Genomic DNA, 6,349 nt, shown 5'->3' with positions numbered 1-6,349 from the left:
AACTCCGGGACACCTCTGAATGGATGTTGATTCAGTCTGTGAGCCTTGTTTGACTTTACAAGGTCAGTATGACGAGCATGTGATTTGTATAATTCCGCGCAAAGCTGCAGCGAGCTCCAAAGCTCTGCCACAGACACAGATAAAGTCTGTTCAGTTCACTAAGACTCAGAAGAAGAATATGATTTTTCTCACTGCGACTACACACATAATAAGTTGGAACGTTGTAGGTACACAAGTCTTTTCTTCCAAGTTCAAAAACAAGATGACCACTAATGACAGTGAAGTAATAAAAGCTGCGAGTTGCTAGTGGGTTGGAATCTAGCAGAGGGAAAAAAAAAAAGAAACCAAAACAGTTTGTCCTCGCAGCGTTTCCCTTCAGACAGATTGGCAGCCAGTCAGTACAGCTTGTGTGTAATTGGATATGTTCTGGCTTTCCTGGAGGACAGACCAGATTCACATCAGTCTCTCATTGAGGAGTGAGAAACTCAGCTGGGGCTCAGAACCACCATCGCAGATCACAAAGCGCTGGGAGTAAACACGGCGCCTTTCCCATGACTTTCTTTTACACGTTAAAACCGCCGTCTCCTCTCCCGGTGGTTTGTGTCAAAAACAGCTGATACTGTGAATGTGAAACCTGTGTCTCCCTGATCAATACTGCGTCTCTGGGACACAGCGGCAGGAAGCATCCGATGCACATTTTATTGACCTAAGTACATCTGTTTAATGTAGCAAACAGGAGAGGGACAGGTGTTTATTGGCTCTTATGCACAAGATAATTAGACACAGTCTTTAAGCTCCCCATACACACACACCTGAACACCTTGTGCATGTCAATGAACAGAGGCTGCAGTGGCTAACCTTGCAGCCTATAATCATACTTGCTCTAATGGCTAACACAGTGACAAACCCAGTGGAAAATCCACCCGGCAGCAGAGTGGACAAGCCAATGACTCACAAAAGTTTTACGACATACATTTTCACATCAGACTAATACGAGTATTTGAGGGTACATTTAAGGACTGGCTTAACAACACCATAGTGTAACAGAGTGATTTTAATTCCAGTGGAAACTGATTCACCATAAATCTCCTGCCCGCGACTGAAGCCAAATCAGGGAAATACTTCTGCAGACACATAATTGTGTCTCTGCCACCATTACGCTTCCTGCTCGTGCTTTTTATTATTTGTTCCCCTCATTTAACCCTGAAAAAGAAGGCTGGCTTTCTGTGCTACTGTTAAAGTAAACTGTTAAGAAAGATGATACTCCATTGTAGTCATGTATATGGTTTATTGTCATTATAACACATATATACACACAGTGTATATATACAGTGTGTATATATATATATACACACATATATATACACATACATATACATATATATATACACACACACACACATATATATATATATATATATATATACATACACACATACATACATATATATATATATATATATATATATATATATATGTGTGTGAATAAAGCACTAAATATGTCATCCATTTCAGTGCAGCAGGTGTTCACAACCCATTTCTCATTAATCAAACATTAATCTCACTCCTGGTTAAAAGCTCACGTGTGGGGAATGTTCACATTCATTTATTGGTTAATGAGTAAAGACTTGCACCAGTTTTCAGCTTCTAAAAAAAGGCCAAACCACACGTAGAATCGGTTAGTCACAGTATCAAAGTGATCCCACGTCACGTTTTGTTAGGCACAGTTTTTAAAAAAAGGGCCTATGGCATTACATGTTATAAACCAGGTAGCCGTGAGGAGATTTTGTGTTAGATTACTGGTGTTATGCAACAAACAGGGAACATCTGCTTCACATGTAAAAAAAAAAAAAAAAAAGTATACACGCACACTGCACCAATGTGGTTTGGTTGACATGCAGGGAAATCATTTGGTCTGACTGCTTTTCATGCAGACTTGTGTTGTCTTTACATGGGCAAATATTCATCATGTCACCATGACTTTGCAGGGGACACATTATGCACAAGGTTTATACTTTTAATCTAGGTCACCGCTTGAGAAAAGGTTTACATGTTTAAAATGATCATCACAACACCGAGTCTGCTCTGTCTGCCCACACAGACAGACAGCCTGTCTGCTGTGATTAGTCAACCACTTCCAGGACGTGTAGGAAGTCTTGGAGGAAGACGGTATGGAGGAAGAAGCCCGTAGCAGACCCACACCAGCTTAAGCATAAACAGCTTCTATACACAACAACGATAACAACCATGGCGAGGCACCCACCATATTTATTTTACTCAACAGGGAGGAGGATGAAACTACAGGGTTTGGGGTCTGCACCATGATTCAGCGCCATTCGTAGCTTCAGATGTTGTTAACTTGTCAACAAATGTCCATATTTGCTGCAAGCCTTACATATAACCTATATAATGCACTAGATAAAAGGGAAACATACTGAAAATAGCACATTACACCTCTGTTATGCAGTGTCATGCACTATATTGTTCCAGTAACGTGATGAAGGAGTCACTGTTTTCCTCTTCCCCACAAAAAAAAAGCAATTCAAGAGATTTTAAACGGATGACAAATGGTTGTGTAATGTAAATGTTCCACAACAGCACTCTCGCATAACAAACAAGTTGAGAATCCTTAGGGACAGAACATAAAAACATGATTTAATTGATTTAGTCTGAGGATTAGATATAATTATATATATATTTTTATCTGTGTGATTATCTCCGGTGTACATTATTTGCTCTGATTTGAATATTTTTTGCTGCCCTTTTTTTTACCACTGCATACACTGAGTGGACACAGTTGTTGCCTTTGGAACCTCCTCAAATGTACAAAGTTTAGACACACAAAGACATTGCACCACAAATTGATCCCGGGTACAGTATATCTTGAATCTAACAAGTTATGCTTTCGGTTCCTGTTTGTTGTCCTCATATGCACTGTACGCCATTTTCATTTCATGATAACCAAACAACAATCCTTCAGTTTTGGCAACATTAGATATGGATGTCAGAGGAATGACCGGAGAGGGGATTTTTCCACAAAAATAGAAATGTGCCAGATGTCTTTAATCTGTTTTACACAATTTACATGACTCTTTTTTCTCTCTCTCCCTCTCTGGTAAAAACATCAATTTCCTAATACAACAATGTCCCTGTGGTTTGTGGACAAAATTATTGAAGTTGCATACTCAAATGGCATGGTCAAAATCTATGTGTTTTGGGAGAGAAAGGTCACTGAACCACTGAATCTTTTGAGACTTCCTGTCTGGATGATAAGTAAGCAGCATCACTAATGCTAGTTGGAGGCTGACACCGTTGAACCCATATGGAGTTCCAGTGTGCACAAGGGAGTCTGTGTATCACTTGTCTGGAGTTTGTCATGATGTAAAATGTCCATGCTACTTGAGGGTGAGCTTGACCTTAATCCAAACTGCTGGTCTGACTCATTTTATGTACTTTATGTAGTTAGTCCCTGTCTGGCACTTGATGGGTACAAACATGAGAGACAAGATCTTCTTTTTCGGAAGAAATAACATTTTAGTCACGCTATTTTGGTATCTTACGTCATTGCTTTTGTGAATAATCGCTTGCTTGCTTGAGGAACTTGTTTTCACTCACGGCGGCGGTGGTGGCAACCGTATTTGTTTTCCAACCCGATCAAAGCCACGCTAGGAATGTGGCAAACTCAGGACATCCTATGCATGAAGACAAAAGGTCAGGTCAGCCACTGGTTTCGGATTTACTGTCATACCCCCAACTTCATGGCACCACTGCACAGCAAGAGCCTGCACATAATTTAAAGCCCTGCAGACCCCCATCCTGACATGTGACACATGCGGGGTCAAAGGAGAGGTGGTTGCATAACCAGCACAATGGAAAAAAATAGCCTGCTGTATTTGCTGATCACAAGACACATGTCTTGATTGAGGAAAATATTCCATATGCATACATATATAAATATAGATATATATATCTATATATGTATAGATATATAGATATACACACACAAATACAACATACCATTTCTTGCATTTAAGGAGGCACACACCAGTTATTTCTACAATCTAAAGCGGGTAATGTGTGAGGTGATATAATATGGTTTTCATAATAGCTGCAAAATCCCAATAGAACTTAGTGCATTTAGTGTTACTCTATGTACACAGACTTTACAAGAGGTCTAATCAATGCAAATGGAGTTAATTTAAAATGCACAGTGGAGCTGCGCTGTTGTTTTGAACACTGTGGTGAAGTGTTTTGCTGCTGCGATATTGAAAAGGCCAGTGTTTAGTCTGTATTTATCCTCTTGTGTATATGTAATTGAACACGGTTGAAGAGGAACGCGTTTGTCTCAGTTTTACTTTTTACAGACACACACACAAAGACAGAAAAGGCAGAAGTGTTTTTATAGGCAGGTTACTCTCTATCTCAAATTCCGGGTTTAACGGTTATTTGGAAGGATTTGCGAAGGTATATGTCACATTATTGCAGCCTATTCGTGTTTTCCCTTAATCCCTCCGCAGGGTTTGCATAAGATTGCCTCCCTCAAGCATGTGCCAAAAAAGACAGAAGCTGTCGTGATGCATGTCAACCAGTTTCAATACCTGCTTTATTAAAACTACACTTTGGTTTTTTTCAATGTTTTCATCAATGCCAAACTATGAGGGATAAATTAATACTTAAAATTGGCAGCACAGTGGCCCAATTACACGACTCGGGAGACAAAGTCAAAAAAAATCATTTGTTCTGAAAGTGCAACCCAAAAAAAAAAACAGTACTTCAGCTAGTAAACGAAAAAAAAAAACACTCACATGAGGGAAAAAACAAGGGTTAAAGGAAGCTAACAAACAAAACCACTCTTTCAAGGAAAAAAACTACCAGCAAAAACAAGGGCTTGGCAAAGCAGCAAACACAAGTACACAACCTGACGAGACAGTGGCATAACACACACTGACACAGGGAGACTCAGACCATATATACACACACACATGGTCATTGGGAACAGGTGGAAACAATCAGGGCGGGGCAGACAATCAGGCTGGAAAAACACAAGGGGAAGGGTCAAGTTACCTGAAATGAGAGGAGGGTGAAATTTCAAAATGAAACAGGAAACCACAAAAAAACATTGACACAAGACAACAATTAAACACAACCAGCTTTCCTGGTCACGACAAAAGGTTAGCATTGCATCACAGCAAGAAGGTAGTCTATTTCTGGACCTTTATCATTTGGAGATTTTATGGCTTTTTTGTTTATAATTCAGTTTCCATCTACAGTCCAGTACAGGTGTTCATAGGTGTGAATGTGAGCATGAGTGGTTGTTTGTCGGCCCTGTCCAGGCCTGTACCCCGCCTCCTCCCCACTTTAGGATAAGTGGGATAAATAATGGATGAATGGATGTAGTATAAATCATTTGCCTCTCCTTTTTGACAAGCACATTGGAAGTGATGATCGAAGTGAAGTACACCCTGCACTGGTTTCCTGACACACAAATTGAGCAAATTAAAGGCAAACACACATTTCCTCTAATTAAAAGTTTAATATACACCTCCAGTGTGTTCTGCCCCTTAAGCTGAAGTGGGCTCAAACTGTAATGTGCAGAACACTGCTGCACCCAATGACCTTATGACATGTCGTTCGCAGGGAATTTAAAGGTGTAACTTCTAATATTATCCATGGCTGTGTTCCATGAAAGTGTCATTAAGCCACTTAGCTCACCGGGGCCTATGAGACTGGTTCACCATAAACATCCAAGTGGTTGGTGATGTTATTCATCACACCTGCACTTTTCCCTGCAGTGACATGTCCCATAAAGTATCTGCCATGTAGTGTGGTATCAGTTTTACATTTAATATTGTCAACATGGCATCTGTTGATTGGCAATAATGCATCGCTGAAGAGTAAACACAATTTTTTTGCTCGAGGATAACAGCATTCCAGCTGACTGTGGGGTGTCTGAACAGAGTTCGTCAGGTAATAGATTATATTTCTGTTCTGTCTTGTGAATGTTTACTCAATGTCTGGAAAACACACACACACACAATCAAACCTTTGTGCAATGTCAAACCTGCTGGAGTACAACAGTAAATGTCACAGTCACACATTTTCCTTGATGGCTATAAGAACATCTGTGGAATTCACACTAGTGAGGAAAACAGAACATCATGTGAGACATGCTTTCCAGTGATTTTTTTTCCCCTTATGTTAATAAGACAACAGATTTGAGATTCAGTATTAAATCACGTGTTAAATGATACGGTAGTGCCGCTGTTTTCAACTTCTCAAATCATCCTGCAGAAATGCATTTCAAAACCACCTGAAACGCGTGACCCGTCACCCATTATGTGAACCGAAT

The sequence above is a fragment of the Solea solea genome, chromosome 14, assembly GCF_958295425.1.
Source record: "Solea solea chromosome 14, fSolSol10.1, whole genome shotgun sequence".
NCBI lineage: Eukaryota > Metazoa > Chordata > Actinopteri > Pleuronectiformes > Soleidae > Solea > Solea solea.
This window is presented reverse-complemented; position numbering follows the sequence as displayed.